Source organism: Plecotus auritus (assembly GCF_963455305.1).
Source record: "Plecotus auritus genome assembly, chromosome: 1".
Classification (NCBI taxonomy): Eukaryota; Metazoa; Chordata; class Mammalia; order Chiroptera; family Vespertilionidae; genus Plecotus; species Plecotus auritus.
In genome coordinates this window covers 126,014,352-126,028,400 of record NC_137770.1, presented here as the reverse complement: position 1 = coordinate 126,028,400, position 14,049 = coordinate 126,014,352, and the positions used below count along the sequence as shown (strand labels likewise).

At 44.4% G+C, this 14,049-nt stretch overlaps 1 pseudogene across 1 annotated transcript; it reads left to right on the top strand.

Annotated features, from left to right (window-relative positions):
- The first annotated feature begins 11,073 nt into the window (after positions 1-11,073).
- On the top strand, positions 11,074-14,049 carry LOC308252925 (protein FRG1-like; annotated as a pseudogene). The gene is made up of 2 exons: positions 11,074-11,444; positions 13,625-14,049. The product of its transcript is annotated as a protein FRG1-like (transcript).

The window sequence follows — 14,049 nt, the reverse complement described above, 5'->3', positions numbered from 1 at the left end:
CATACATTTCACTTAACATATGTTATAATTCCCAGAATACATAATTCTGTTTTGCTTTAAATAGTCAATTATCTTTTAAAGAGAAGTAAAAAATATTTTTAAATGCCTTTTCTTTCTAATCACATAGTTTACAATTTCTTATGCTCTTTATTTCTTTATGTAGATTCAGATTTCCATCTGGCATCGTTTCCCTTCTGTCTGAAGAACTTCCCTTAAAAATGCCTTTTAGTGCAGGTCTGCTGGTAATTAATTCTTTCTTTCAGCTTTTGAATGTCTTAAAACCCTTTATTTCATTTTTAAAAGGTTTTGTTATTATGGGATAGTAATTTGACTTGGTTTTGTTTTACTGGTTTTTTTCATTTTTCTTTTTTTTTGTTTTGTTGTTTGTTGTTGTTGTTTACTTTTCCGCAGTTTAAAGATGTTGTTATATTGGCTTCTGGCTTATACTGATTCCTACGAGAAGGCTGCTTGCGTTCTTATCTTCAGTCCTTTTTATGAATAGCAGTTTCTTTCCCTCTGGCTGATTTCATGATTTTCTCTTTATCACTGGTTTCAAAACATCTGTTTTGATATGCATTTGTGTAGTCTTCTTTGTGCACTTGTGTTTTGAATTTGTTGAGCTTCTTAGACCTGTGGATATATAGTTTTCATAAATTTGAAAATTTTTGTCATTATTTTTTAACTTTTATTGATTTTTTAATTGAATTTGTTTTTCCACTTATTTATGCATTCCTTCATTGCTTCTTATATGTGCCCTGACCAGGGACTGAACCCACAACCTTGGTGTATCAGGACAATGCTCTAACCAACTGATCTACCTGGCCAGGACTCAGTCATTATTTCTTCAAATATTTTTCTCTTTGTTTTGCAGGGACTTCAATTATATATAAAGGATAGGCAAAAGTTGGTTTATAGTTATGAGTACGTGAAACAGAGTTTATTCTTGTATTATTATTTATTAACTAGAGGCCCAGTGCACGGATTTGTGCACTGGTGGGGTCCCTCGGCCTGGCCTGTGGGGATCAGCCAAAACCAGCAGTCCAATATCACCCGAGGGATGTAGTAGTGCTCCAAGAGTCAGGTGGCTGTGGAGGAGCCCAAACCAGAGCCAGGTGCCATACCGCTCCAGCTCATCCTGGCCCTGCTGCGCCCACCGCCACTCAGTAGGCTCACTGACACTCTGCTGCAATCTCTGCATACCCATCCTTGTGTGATACCGGCGTGCCCATGACTGAGAAGTGGCCACAGTCTTACACCAAGTCAGACCCGATGCTGGTCCTGATCCTGGTCCTGGTCTGGATGAGGGAGAGGCGTGCAGGGGGAATGTCCGCAGGAGAGGCTGGCGCTGCCACAGTGGTGCTTGCCAGCCATGAGCCCAGCATCTGGCGCCTGTTGGTCAGCTGAGTGGCGCTCCTGCTGTGGGAGCACACTGACCACCAGGGGGAAGCTCCTGCGTTGAGCATCTGTCTCCTGGTAGTCAGTGCGCATTATAGCTACCGGTCAGTAGGTCATGCGGTCGAATGGTTGTTTAGGCTTTTATATAGATAGATAGATAGATTATTGTATTATTTTCTATACAAACAACTATAAACCTACTTTACCCACCCTGTACTGGTATATTTGGCCAATTGGTGTGTCCCCTGGTTCACTCCTGTTTTGTGGTGGTGGGGAGGGTAAACTTTTTTATCTATGTATTTCATTTTGGATAGCTTCATTGCTATGTATTCAGGTGCACTAAACTTGTCTTCCACAGTGTTTATTCTGTTGTAAATCCTGCCAGGTTTTCATCTCTACAAGTTCAGTTTAGGTCTCTTCAATATAAAATATCTCTACTTAATATGCTCAATCTTACCTCTAACTTTTTGGACATGAAACACCCTTACAATAACTGATATAAGGTAAGTGTCTTCTATTCTACCAGTTTGGGTTTGATTTTAGATGTTTTAGTGGATGATTACATCCAGTTCCTGTAACCCTGTCTTTGTCAGAAGCAAAAGTCTCTTTAATTTAACTATAATCCAAAATTCTTTTAATTAAAATGTGTGATAAATATATTCAGAAGAGAACTTTTGAAGACAGGTTCAGTATAAAAGGAACACTTTTAGAATATAAAACAGGAAGAAATAATGGAAACTTAAGATATGGGTTTGAGTATATTCACTGATTCAAATAATAGTAAGTATAAAAGGCACTTACTGATATTATCAATCTCATTCCTTTATTTCTTGATCTATGTGAGAGTACACAGGTGTTCATTTTACAACAATTTGTTATGACACTAATTATATGCACTTTTCTGTTATAGTTTATAATTTTTATTTTTTTAAAGACATGAAGTTATATTTTCAAGGAACTTATAATGACAAAGTAAAACTATGTACACAAATAAGTAAGACCACTGAAATACAGTAGGTCCTCAAATGCCTTTGTTTCATTCAATGTCATTTTGTTATAACATTGATGGGGATGGTGAATCAATTCCCAGCCATGGCCACATGTATGGAGTTTAGATGTTCTTCCATAGTTGCATGGGTTTTCTCTGGGTGCTCCAGTTTCCTCACATCAGGTCAATTAACATGTCTCCATTGTCCTAGTCTGAGTGAGTGGCCCTGTGATGGAAACTCATACTGACCATGGTGGATCTTGCACCTGAGCTGCCAGGGAAGGCTTTGGCTACCATTGACAATGAACTGGAATAAGTGGGTTAGAAAATAATTATCCTGTTTTTCTTAATCTTTCTTACATTTATGTATAGCTCAGATTTATTTTAATGTTTAATATAAGAAGTGTTTGGGGTCTTTTTTTAGAAGCTTGGTGATGTCTTTCTAACCAGAAATATGCCATAGGAACTCAACTCATGTTTATATGCCTGGACTGTGGGCTCAATCTCCAGTGTGGGGCATGCAGGAGGCAGCTGATCAATGATTCTCTCTTCAGTGATGTTTCTATCTCTCTTTCCCTCTCTTTTCCTCGCTGAAATCAATTAAACTATATTTTTTAAAAATTGAATGGCCATTTAACACAGCAACCCCACCTCTGGGAATATATCCTAAAAACCCAGAATTAAAAAGAATGTATGCACCCCTATGCTCATAGCAGAATTATTTACAATATCTAAGATTTGGAAAAAGTCGAAGTGCCCATCAGTAGATGAGTGGATAAAAAAGCTGTGGTACATTTGCACAGTGGAATACTAAGCAGAAGTAAAAAAGAGGGATCTCTTACCCTTTGGGACAGCATGGATGGACCTGGAGACTACTATGCTAAGTGAAATAAGCCAATCTGAGAAAAACAAATATCACATGATCTCACTTATTTGTGGAATCTAATGAACAAAATGAATTGACCAACAAAATAATACCCAAAGCATGGAAGCATGGAACAAACTGACATACCTCAATGTGGGGTGGGAGGACAAGGAGAGATAAACCAAAGAATTTACTTACTTACTAGGGGTCTAGTGCACGAATTCGTGCACCTTGAAAGAAACTGTGGGCTGTGAGGCTGTGGTGGGCACAGGGGAGGGTCTAGGCCCATCCTCCACACCCCCACCTGACCCCTACCACTGCTGCCCTTGGTCCCCTGTCTGCTGGCAGCCCTGCTTCTGCCACCACCACTCCCATGCACTGATGGTGCCAGTCCTGCTCACAACCACTGATGGTGCGGAGCGACTGGGTCTGGCACCAGCAGTGGATGCAAGCAGCAGCCACTGCCCCAATCACTCCTCAGGAGCAGGGGGAGGTGGAAAAGCCCTCAGGAACAATCGGGGCCAGCAGCCACCACTCGCACCCATTGATGGTGCTGAGCGATTGGGACCGGCACCAGGCACCAGCAGTGGGTGCAAGCAGCGGCTCTCGGGCCAGCTGCAGGAGCAAGCGGGGCCGGCGCTGGCAATGGGTGCAAGGGTGGCTCCAGCACTGGCAGTGGGTGTGAGCGAGGCCATCGCTGGCAGCAGGTGCAAGAGGCAACTGCTGGCCCTGATTGCCCCTCAGGAGCAGGGGGAGGTGGAGAAGCCCTGAGGGGCAACTGGGGCCAGCAACTGCTGCTCACATCTGTTGATGGTGCCAAGCAATTGGGGCCAGAGCTGGGTGCCAGCAGTGGTGCGAGCGGGGCCGGCACCTGCAGCAGGTGTGAGCTGGACCACAGCATGCAGGAGCAAAGAATTTTCAGTAAACACCAGAGGCTCGCCCCAATGACAGCGACCAGCACCCCACCTTGGTCTGGCACACCCGCTCATCTGCTCCACCATCCCGCCACGGCCAACACCCACCATGTTTTGTGCTCTGCCACCTGCTGCCGACACCTGCCATGTTCCACGCATACCCCCTGGTGGTCAGCACACAACAGAGCGACCGGTTGTTCAATTGTTCAGTTGTTCGGTTGTTCCACTGTTTGGTCTATTTGCATATTAGCCTTTTATTATATAGAACTAGTGGCCTGGTGCATGAAATTAGTGCATGGGGGGGTGTTCCTCAGCCCAGCCTGCACCCTCTCCAATCTGGGACCCCTTGAGGGATGTCCAACTACCACAGGGGTTGGGCCTAAACTGGCAGTCTGACATCCCTCTCACAATCTGGGACCACTGGCTCCTAACCACTCTCCTGCCTGCCTGCCTGCCTGATTGCCCCTAACCGCTTCTGCCTGCCAGCCTGATCACCCCCTAACTGCTCCCCTGCTGGCCTGATTGCCCCCAACTGCCCTCCCCTGCTGGCCTGATTGCCCACAACTGCCCTCCCCTGCTGGCCCAATTGCCCCCAACTGCCCTCCCCTGCTGGCCCAATCACCCCCAGTTGCCCTCCCCTGCTGGTCTGATTACCCACAACTACCCTTCCCTGCTGTGACCCACCTCCTCCACTGGAACTGGCCTCCTCCATGCTGTGTAGAGCCACAGGACCCCCAGGCCTCACTGCATGGAGCGGTCGCCAGGCCCCGCCTTCGCTGTGTGTACGGCCATCTTGTGGTGGCCATCTTGTGGTAATCATCTTGTGATGATGTCATGCACAAGGGCATGAGGACCACCTAGGCTTTTATTAGTATACGTATGCATAGCCCATGGACATGGGCAATAGGGTAGTGAAGACCTGGGGAGGGGTGAGAGGGACTGGACAGAGAGAGGTAAAGAGGGGAAATGGGAGACATCTGTAATACTGTCAAAAAAAACAACAAAACTTGTTTTTAAAAAAAGACATGGCAACTAAATGCAAAAAAATATATAGTTTCTTTTCTTGGGAAATATGATTTGGTGCAAATTCATATTTCCTCTGATAAGATTTTTATAGCCTCTAATTTGATACTCAAACCCCTTGCTAAATTTCCAAATAAAAGTTTCCATTCCTTTGGATGTAGCCATTCCTCACATATGCCTGCGATTTTAACACAGTAGCTAGGGGAGACTGCGCCATTCAGCTGCTGTCTGCTCTCCACCGCCAAATTAGGTTATGCTGCTTCTGGGTCCAGGCTCTTTGATTCAGTGCAACCATTATGCACAGGAGCAGAAAAAATTGCATCTTGGTCTCATGAACATTACCCACAACTCTCTGCAGAAAGCAATGTTTATAAACCGCATTATCAGCAAGTGATTTTTCTTAGGAAAAGGAATCAGATGTTAATAAAATAACCCTTCTTTCTGTCTAAAGTTGCCCATCATTAGCCATATATGCTTACCAAAATGAATTTAAGATACACTACAAGATCCACCCAGAAGCTTGTCTTCCAGCCAAAATCCCATCTCATCTCAACCATCATCCTTTACCAGGAAATAAGACAGTAAAAGAAGATATTAAAGAAGAAGGAGGAGAAAGAGAAGGAGGAGGGGGAGGGGAAAAGAAGGAAGAGAGGGAGATGACAGCATGGACATAGAGGTCAAAGAGGCTGAAAACTGAGAAAATGCCACTGCCACTAATGATCAGGAAGTCTCTGTTGTTCTTTGAAAAGATTTTAATAGAAGAGATAACAGACACTGCTCAGAAAGTATCTCTTCCTTTCCATCAATAACCCAAACACAAAAGACAAACTTGCTTAAGTCAGTTTCCAAGAGGCTATGCCAGGGTACAAACATAAATCCAAGCAGCCTACTCCATTAATTAAAATACAGCCAAGCTACTTAATCATTCCATATGGTGCCTTGGGTGGACAGATGTCCATAGCATGTTCCTTAAACCACACTGTGGTATAGTAGATATTGTTGGTGCCTAACCACAGATCCCCTTTCCCTCCTTAATTCACTTGAAGTTAACAGGTCTCAACAGCTTCCCACCTCATGTACCTGTATCTCCACCTCTACCTGGGAGCTTTCTTTAATGGCGAACTTTCTGAGAACTAAACAGGCTCCATTAAGATATTCATGGCATAGACCCTCAAATCCCCACCCAGTGGGGGACAGAGGCTGGTGGGTAACCATCCCAGCCTCCTTGTCCTCCGCTGGGACAGTTCTGAGATGTGTCCACACAGTTTTTCACAGGTTCCCAGTGAGAATGAGTCATAGTTGCCCACAATAGTAATGACTTATTAACTTTTCTCTTTTCCTTTCCTCATTTTTCCCACTTTCTCACTGTCCTGGATGCAGACAATAAGATGGTGCATTGTGTGCAGAGAATTTTTAAACAACAAAACCAACTTAAAGTCAGTCTGCTTTCTATTAACATGGTCGGTAACTCTAAACAATGTCAGTGATACAGTGCTCCTCCCTGTTGGAGGAAACCACTCTGAGAGCCACCCCCAACCTTGGAATGCCACTGCTGAAAGGGTTAGACATGCCAGTATGGCCTTAGCATCAGATGGAGTTTAGTTCAATCCAACCTCTGTCACTTACTAGCCAAGGGGCATGTAGCCTTGAGTAAATAAATGACTTAACCTCTGTAAGCCCCATTTTTTCATGTGTAAATGGAAATACTTATAAGATATAGGACACAGAACAGAGTTGTTGTATAAAATAAATGTACAATAGCTACTCACCAAAATATCTGATACATATGGGCTCAATAAATAGGTTCTAATAATATCATATGACTTGTGTATTTACCACACATTTAATCTGCTGATTTCAATAGCAATCATTAATAATTAGTCACTTTTATCATCCAAAGAAAACGTAGTTAAATTAAGATTAGCACAAATTATTTATATCAGATGTCTTGATCAAAGTACTTAGTTTAATTACACTCTGTTCCCTGAAATAAAATGTTAAAGTGACCAGATATCTCAAAGTCATAAAGCTTTCAACATTTATTCAATTCATCTCTAGTTCTCTATCCCCTTCCTCTCCTTTATTTTCAATTTTGTTTTTTCCAGTACCCATTGAATTCTTGATGGGCCTACTGACTCTTATTTACAGTCCACAGTGGGAACTTCAGAGCAAAAGAGAAGTGGCTCTTGAGTTCCTTATAAACCACTCAGACTGCAACAGTACCTGTTTGGATTTTGAATTTCTTTGGCTCTTAAGATTTTAAACATCCTCCCATCTAGCTCTCAATATCTCTGGATATGACAGAATCCTGCATTTTTTCATATGCTTCATACCTGATAAGACCTTATGACTCATAAATATATTAAAATATATTAAATTCTGATTGTTTCTCATGGCTTTATCTGGCTTTGCCATCCCACTTTCAGGTCATTCTACTGACAAGTACTTTATCAGTATCTGACTTAAAATAGCCTAGAATAGAGGATAGGAATATTCTCTTTGGAGTCAAAATGTAGCTATGCCAACTATTGCCTGTGTCACCTTGGGCAAGTCACTTATGCTTTGTAGAGCTTAATTTCCTTACTATGATATGGAGAAGAAAATAATAGTACCTATCTTATGGAGGTGTTGCAGGGATTAAATAAATACCTAAAATACTGTCTGGCATATAACTTGCTCAATAACTTTAAGCTATTATTTTATTATTATTTCCAAATTGTAATATGTAGTTTTTTATATATATATTTCTATTTGTCCTTAACAGTATCAGATGTCCTGATCACTAGTGGCTTATGCTGACTTTCTTGGCTGCCTGAAATGGGTGTAGGACCTGCTGTGTTCATCTGGACTTGAGCCCCATGTTCATGTGGATCCATCTAGATCAATTGCCCATTTCTACAATTATAATTGCCTGAATCATTACAATAGTTACATGGCTTTATATTTTATAAAGTTCAAGATCATTTTATTGTATCCTCCTGTGAGGACACATATTATTATTATTATTATTATTATTATTATTATTATATTATACATATTATTATTTCAAATGTGGACTAGGAGAGATTGGAAAAGGTCGGAGAGGTAGTAACTATCAGAACAGAGACTAGAACGAGGATTTACAGTACGCATGTGTTGCACTGGCACTGAGAAAGGGGAAATGAAGGCCAGAGATGATGCTGAATCCAAGAGAAACAAACTGAAGGCAAGCATCAATCTCACCTGATCGATGTGATAGGTGAACCTCTTAATGAATTAGGAAAATTGCCGGTGTGTGTTTCTTGGCATCTAGAAGGGGTTTAGGAATCTGGAGAAGGCGTTGTGTGTACATTAATCAAGAGTCCAGAGATGAAACATAATTTTGGAAGGCATTTTGGGGGCCAGAGGAGCTTGGCTAAAGAAACAAAGTTCTCCAAGTTCTCTCTTGTCTCAGGACCCCTTGCTTTTTATTAACACAAATTGTCCTAAGGCAAGGTAGATATACACATTAAAGGCCAGGGTTTGATATACAGAATCCATTGTCAGATTGGAGAAAAACTGCCTGTGGCTGTTCAGGTGTTTGGCCAGTAGGAGGCAATAACATGTAGATTGAAATGCCCTCAGCTATCTGGCAGCAAGCAATCATTTATGCATCATTTTCAGGTTTGGGGAAATGCCCTCAGGCATTTCCAAATGATTCAGCCCTGCTGACATGCTGGAATTGGCTTCTGGAAGGAAATGCCTTAAGTATAAACACTGGAGGCTGCATCTCCAACACAGGCATTTGAGTACCTCACAAAGAGTTGATTCTATACAGCCATGATTCTCAAGTAGACACTAGGTTCCCTAGAGTCTTTATCAGAATGCTACTGGAGAACTGAGTCCTACAGAAAATTATTGTCATGGCTTTTTTTTTCTCAATTCTTCCAAAAATGGAACAAAGCTAGTAGCACCATTCTAGAGGTATAGCCAAGAAGTTAATTTGTTATATTCATTGAATGCCTTAAGACAGTGGTCGGCAAACTGCGGCTCGCGAGCCACATGTGGCTCTTTGGCCCCTTGAGTGTGGTTCTTCCACAAAATACCATGGCCTGGGTGAGTCTATTTTGAAGAAGTGGCATTAGAAGAAGTTTAAGTTTAAAAAATTTGGCTCTCAGAAGAAATTTCAATTGTTGTACTGTTGATATTTGGCTTTGTTGACTAATGAGTTTGCCAACCACTGCCTTAAGACATTAGGGCTTAATTCCTTTGTACAATCTTGACTGAATAGAGCTAATTGAGTACTAGAGAGTTCGCATTACACCTACAATGTAAAACAATAAACTCCACCTGAAATAAGTATTTCCTCTTAAGTATTAAAACAAAATATCAGAGCTTAATAAAGGACTTCTCTAAAGAGTGACAGTTATGTATCCAGCAGTAACCCTCTATTTTAAGAGTCAGTCTTAATAGGGGCAATGCCTTAAGGTTAATTCTATACATATTGATGTGGCAAAAGAAAATGTCTGCCAATAACTTCAGTCTATATGCCTATGGAAATCACATGGTTTATTATATTGGTACCAGATAACAGAATGTGAACAGGTTAGTACCTACTACCCCTTCCAGCCATAAACCATCTTCAGAGAATGTTCTCCTGGAAGCAGACCAGCCAGATCAGCTTAGTCTGTGAGCAAGAGTAAGTTCAGGTGTCAAGGCAGATGATAAACTTTGGAAGCATGCTGATTGAACCAGGCTAGAGAGTTTTCTGCAAAGTACTTTCAGAGATTTGTAGAGGATGTTTCTAGAGGCTGGAAAATTGATCCCCATTGACTCCAGCAGAGAAATGATGACTTACTAGTCCTGTTTTGACTCTAAACTGGTAAGCCAAGGCCATGTGGCAGTAAAAACAAACCAACTGGGCCTGTTCTGAACTGACAAACTGCCACCAAGCCAAGGAAACAAGTCAGCTTTTGCCATTAATTTATCTCTTAGTTAAAATAACAAGCGTAAGGAAATACAACCAACTATATTCAAGAAACAAAGTCAGAGGAATTTGCTTCCCATTCATTTCCTTCCAAAAGCTCTTTGTCATATTTTAACTAAAGACAAAGAAAGGAAGGAAATGCCCTGTAAGAGAAAATTAAGTGAATTTAGAACAGAAACATAAAGGCCTAAGGAAACAGATCCCCAAGGAATCAGAATACAGCCGTGGGCAAACTACGGCCCACGGGCCGAATCTGGCCCATTCGGCTGTTCTATCCGGCCCACGGAGCCGAAAGAGCAGAGGGGTCTCTTGCTCTCCCCTCCGCTCCTTTACTTTGAATTTATATTAGTTCACACAACACTCCATCCATGCTTTTGTTCCGGCCCTCAGGTCCAGTTTAAGAACCCATTGTGGCCCTTGAGTCAAAAAGTTTGCCCACCCCTGGAATAGAATATGATTTTAATAAATTAGCTTAATGAAGATTAATTCTGTTTAATAACAAGCAGACCTATTATTAAAGAAAGCAGTGGTCTGTGTCCAATTAGGGCTACCAGCTCTTGGGGGAACCAGGAGCCAGGGCGAAAGCTGCCTCCCAGTAAGAGGGAAGGAGTCCTCTGGCAGATTTGATCCACACGAAGGCCTGGAAGTGGGATTGAATGCACCTGTACTTGAGACAAATTCCCATCTGTTCTCCCTTTAAAAAAATTAAAATGCATTTGACAGACATAAATATGAAATTTTTCATTTAAACACTACCTAATCCATTTATGAAAGTAACAACAGCTTTGAGCAGAGTCGCCCGTGCTGCCACCGGTGTGTGCAGGTGTGTGCGTGCGCGTGCCTGAACTTTCAAGCTTGGGTTCTCTCTCGCCCTTTCCTGCACCAGTTGAGCTATTTCATCCTGAGCCAGCTCCCACCTTTCTACAGAAGCATCACCAGAATTATGGCAGAAGATTCCTATGTGAGGTCCACCAAACCTGTGCTCAAAGCAACCAAGGTCAAGAGTGAAAAGAAAAAGAGCAAAGAGAAGGAGAAAAAAAAAAGAATGAAGAAACCCAACTTGATATTGTTGAAATCTGATAGAGTGTAACAAACTTTGGTGAAATTTAAGGACCCAGAATGATTGAAATGGATTAAAAAACAAAAACCTACATCCATGCACTTGGCAATGGACTTTTGCACTGGGAGCTCCATAAACAGAAGCTAATGAGGGCCTTAATCCTCCGGACCAGCTCACAGCTGTCAAATTGTCTGATTCCAGAATTGCCCTAACATCTGGCTAAGGAACATATCATCACCCTATCTAATAAAAGAGTAATATGCAAATTAACCCTCACTCCGCTATACCCACCAGCCACGCCCACCAGCCAATCAGAGCAAATATGCAAATAAACCCAACCAAGATGGCTACGGCCACAGAGAGCAGGAGGGAGGCTTGGGTTTCCCCAGCAATGGAGGAAGCCAAGCTTTCCACCTGCCCTTGCCGGCCTAGGCCTCCACTCAAGGCTACAAAGTTTCAATAATAGAAGATACATAACTCCAAACAGAAATGGCGGTAGCCACTGAGCTGGAAAGAGCTGGAGGCTAGGGTTGCCCCCGGTGATGGAGGAAGCCAAGCTTTCCACACACCCTGGCCCACCCAGGCCTCCACTTAAGGCTACAAAGTTTCAATTATAGAAGATACATAAATCCCCAAACAAATGGCTGCCGCCACGGAGCAAGCAGAAGGCTTGGCTCCGCTCCAGGCTACAAAGTTTCAATTGTAGAAGATAAATATACCCCAGATACCAGGGCCTCCGCTTGGGTCACTAGGGGGCGTGGCTGGCCTGCAAACCACCACAGGCCCCTTGCCCAGACCGCCCCACGCCCCAAGGGAATCCCCACCCTGATCCGGGACATCCTTCAGGGCAAACCAGCTGGCCCCCACTCATGCACCAGGCCTCTATCCTATCTAATAAAAGAGTAATATGCAGATTGACCATCACTCCAACACACAAGATGGCTGCCCCCATGTGGTCAAAGATCCTGCCTTCATGTGGACACAAGATGGCCACCACAAGATGGCCAGAGGGGAGGGCAGTTGGGAGGGACCAGGCCTTAAACGGAGGGCAGTTGTGGGCAATCAGGCCAGCAGGGGAGGGCAGTTGAGAGGAACCAGGCCTGCAAGGGAGGACAGTTGGAAACGATCAAGCCTGCAGGGGAAGGCAGTTAGGGGTGACCAAGCCAGCAGAGGAGGGAAGTTGGGGGAAACCATGCCTGCAGGGAAAGGCAGTTGGGAGGGACCCAGGCCTGCAGGGGAGAGCAGTTAGGGGTGACCAGGCCTGCAGGGGAGAGCAGTTAGGGGTGACCAGGCTGGCAGGGGAGGGCAGTTAGTGGTGACCAGGCTGGCAGGGGAGCAGTTAGGCATCAATCAGGCTGGCAGGGGAGTGGTTAGGGGGTGATCAGGCTGGCAGGCAGAAGCGGTTAGGAGCAATCAGGAAGGCAGGCAGGGGAGCAGTTGGGAGCCAGCAGTCCTGGATTGTGAGGCCCAGTGGGATTGGGCCTAAACGGGCAGTCGGACATCCCTCGAGGGGTCCCTGATTGGAGAGGGTGCAGGCTGGGCTGAGGGACACACACACCCCCGTGCACGAATTTCGTGCACCGGGCCTCTAGTATATAATAAAGAGGTAATATGCAAATTGACCATCACTCCAACACACAAGATGGCCACCCCCGTGTGGTCAAAGATGGCTGCAACAAGATGGCCAGCAGGGGAGGACAGTTGGGGGGGACCAGTCCTGCAGGGAAGGGCAGTTGGGGGGAACTAGGACTGCAGGGGAGGGCAGTTAGAGGTGGCCAGGCCAGCAGGGGAGGGCAGTTAGGGGCAACCAGGCCTGCAGGGAACGGCAGTTGGGGGGGACCAGGCCTGCAAGGGAGGGCAGTTGGAGGGAACCAGACCTGCAGGGGAGGGCAGTTGAGGGGACCAGGCCAGCAGGGGAGGGCAGTTGGGAGAGACCAGGCCTGCAAGGGAGGGCTGTTGAGGGTGACCAGGCCTGCAGAGGAGGACAGTTGGGGGTGACCAGGCCTGCAGGGGAGGGCAGTTGGGGGCAACCAGGCTGGCAGGGGAGGACAGTTATTAGTGATCAGGCTGGCAAGGGAAGGCAGTTAGGGGTAACCAGGACAGCAAAGGAGGGCAGTTAGGGGCAATCAGGCCGGCAGTAGAGCAGTTAGGCATCTATCAGGCTGGCAGGGGAGTGGTTAGGGGTGATCAGGCTGGCAGGCAGAAGTGGTTGGGGGCAATCAGGCAGGCAGGCAGGCAGGTGAGTGTTTGGGAGCCAACAGTCCTGGATTGTGAGAGGGATGTCCGACTGCCTGTTTAGGACTGATCCCACCAGGATTGGGCCTAAATGGGCAGTCAGACATCCCTTGAGGGGTCCCAGATTGGAGATGGTGCAGGCTGAGCTGAGGGACACCCCCACACACACGTGCACGTATTTTGTACACCGGGCCTCTAGTCTTGTTATAAATTCAGATGGACTTGTTGGGCGTTCAGATGCGATTGGACTAAGAGAACAATGGGAACCAGTCTTTCAAGATTGGAAAATGGTTTTATTTGCCTCAAGTAGCTGTTTTATCAGATGAAATGAAGCAGATCATATAGAAGCAAAAAGTAAAGCAACAGGAGAGGAAGAAATGATAAAGATTAGATCCTGTGCTGAAAGAGAAACTAAAAAAAAAAGCTGATATCCCAGAAGACAAGGGAAATGTTAAATGGTGTGAAGTCAATTATGGAAAGAAACTTCAGAGCTTCCAAGACCACAAACTTAAAACCAGCAAAGAAGACAGTAAGATTCTTTAAAAGGCCTGGAAAGATGGAGTTTTGCATGAAATATTTCTGGACAGGAGGGCCAAATTGAAAGCTGATAGATATTGCAAATGA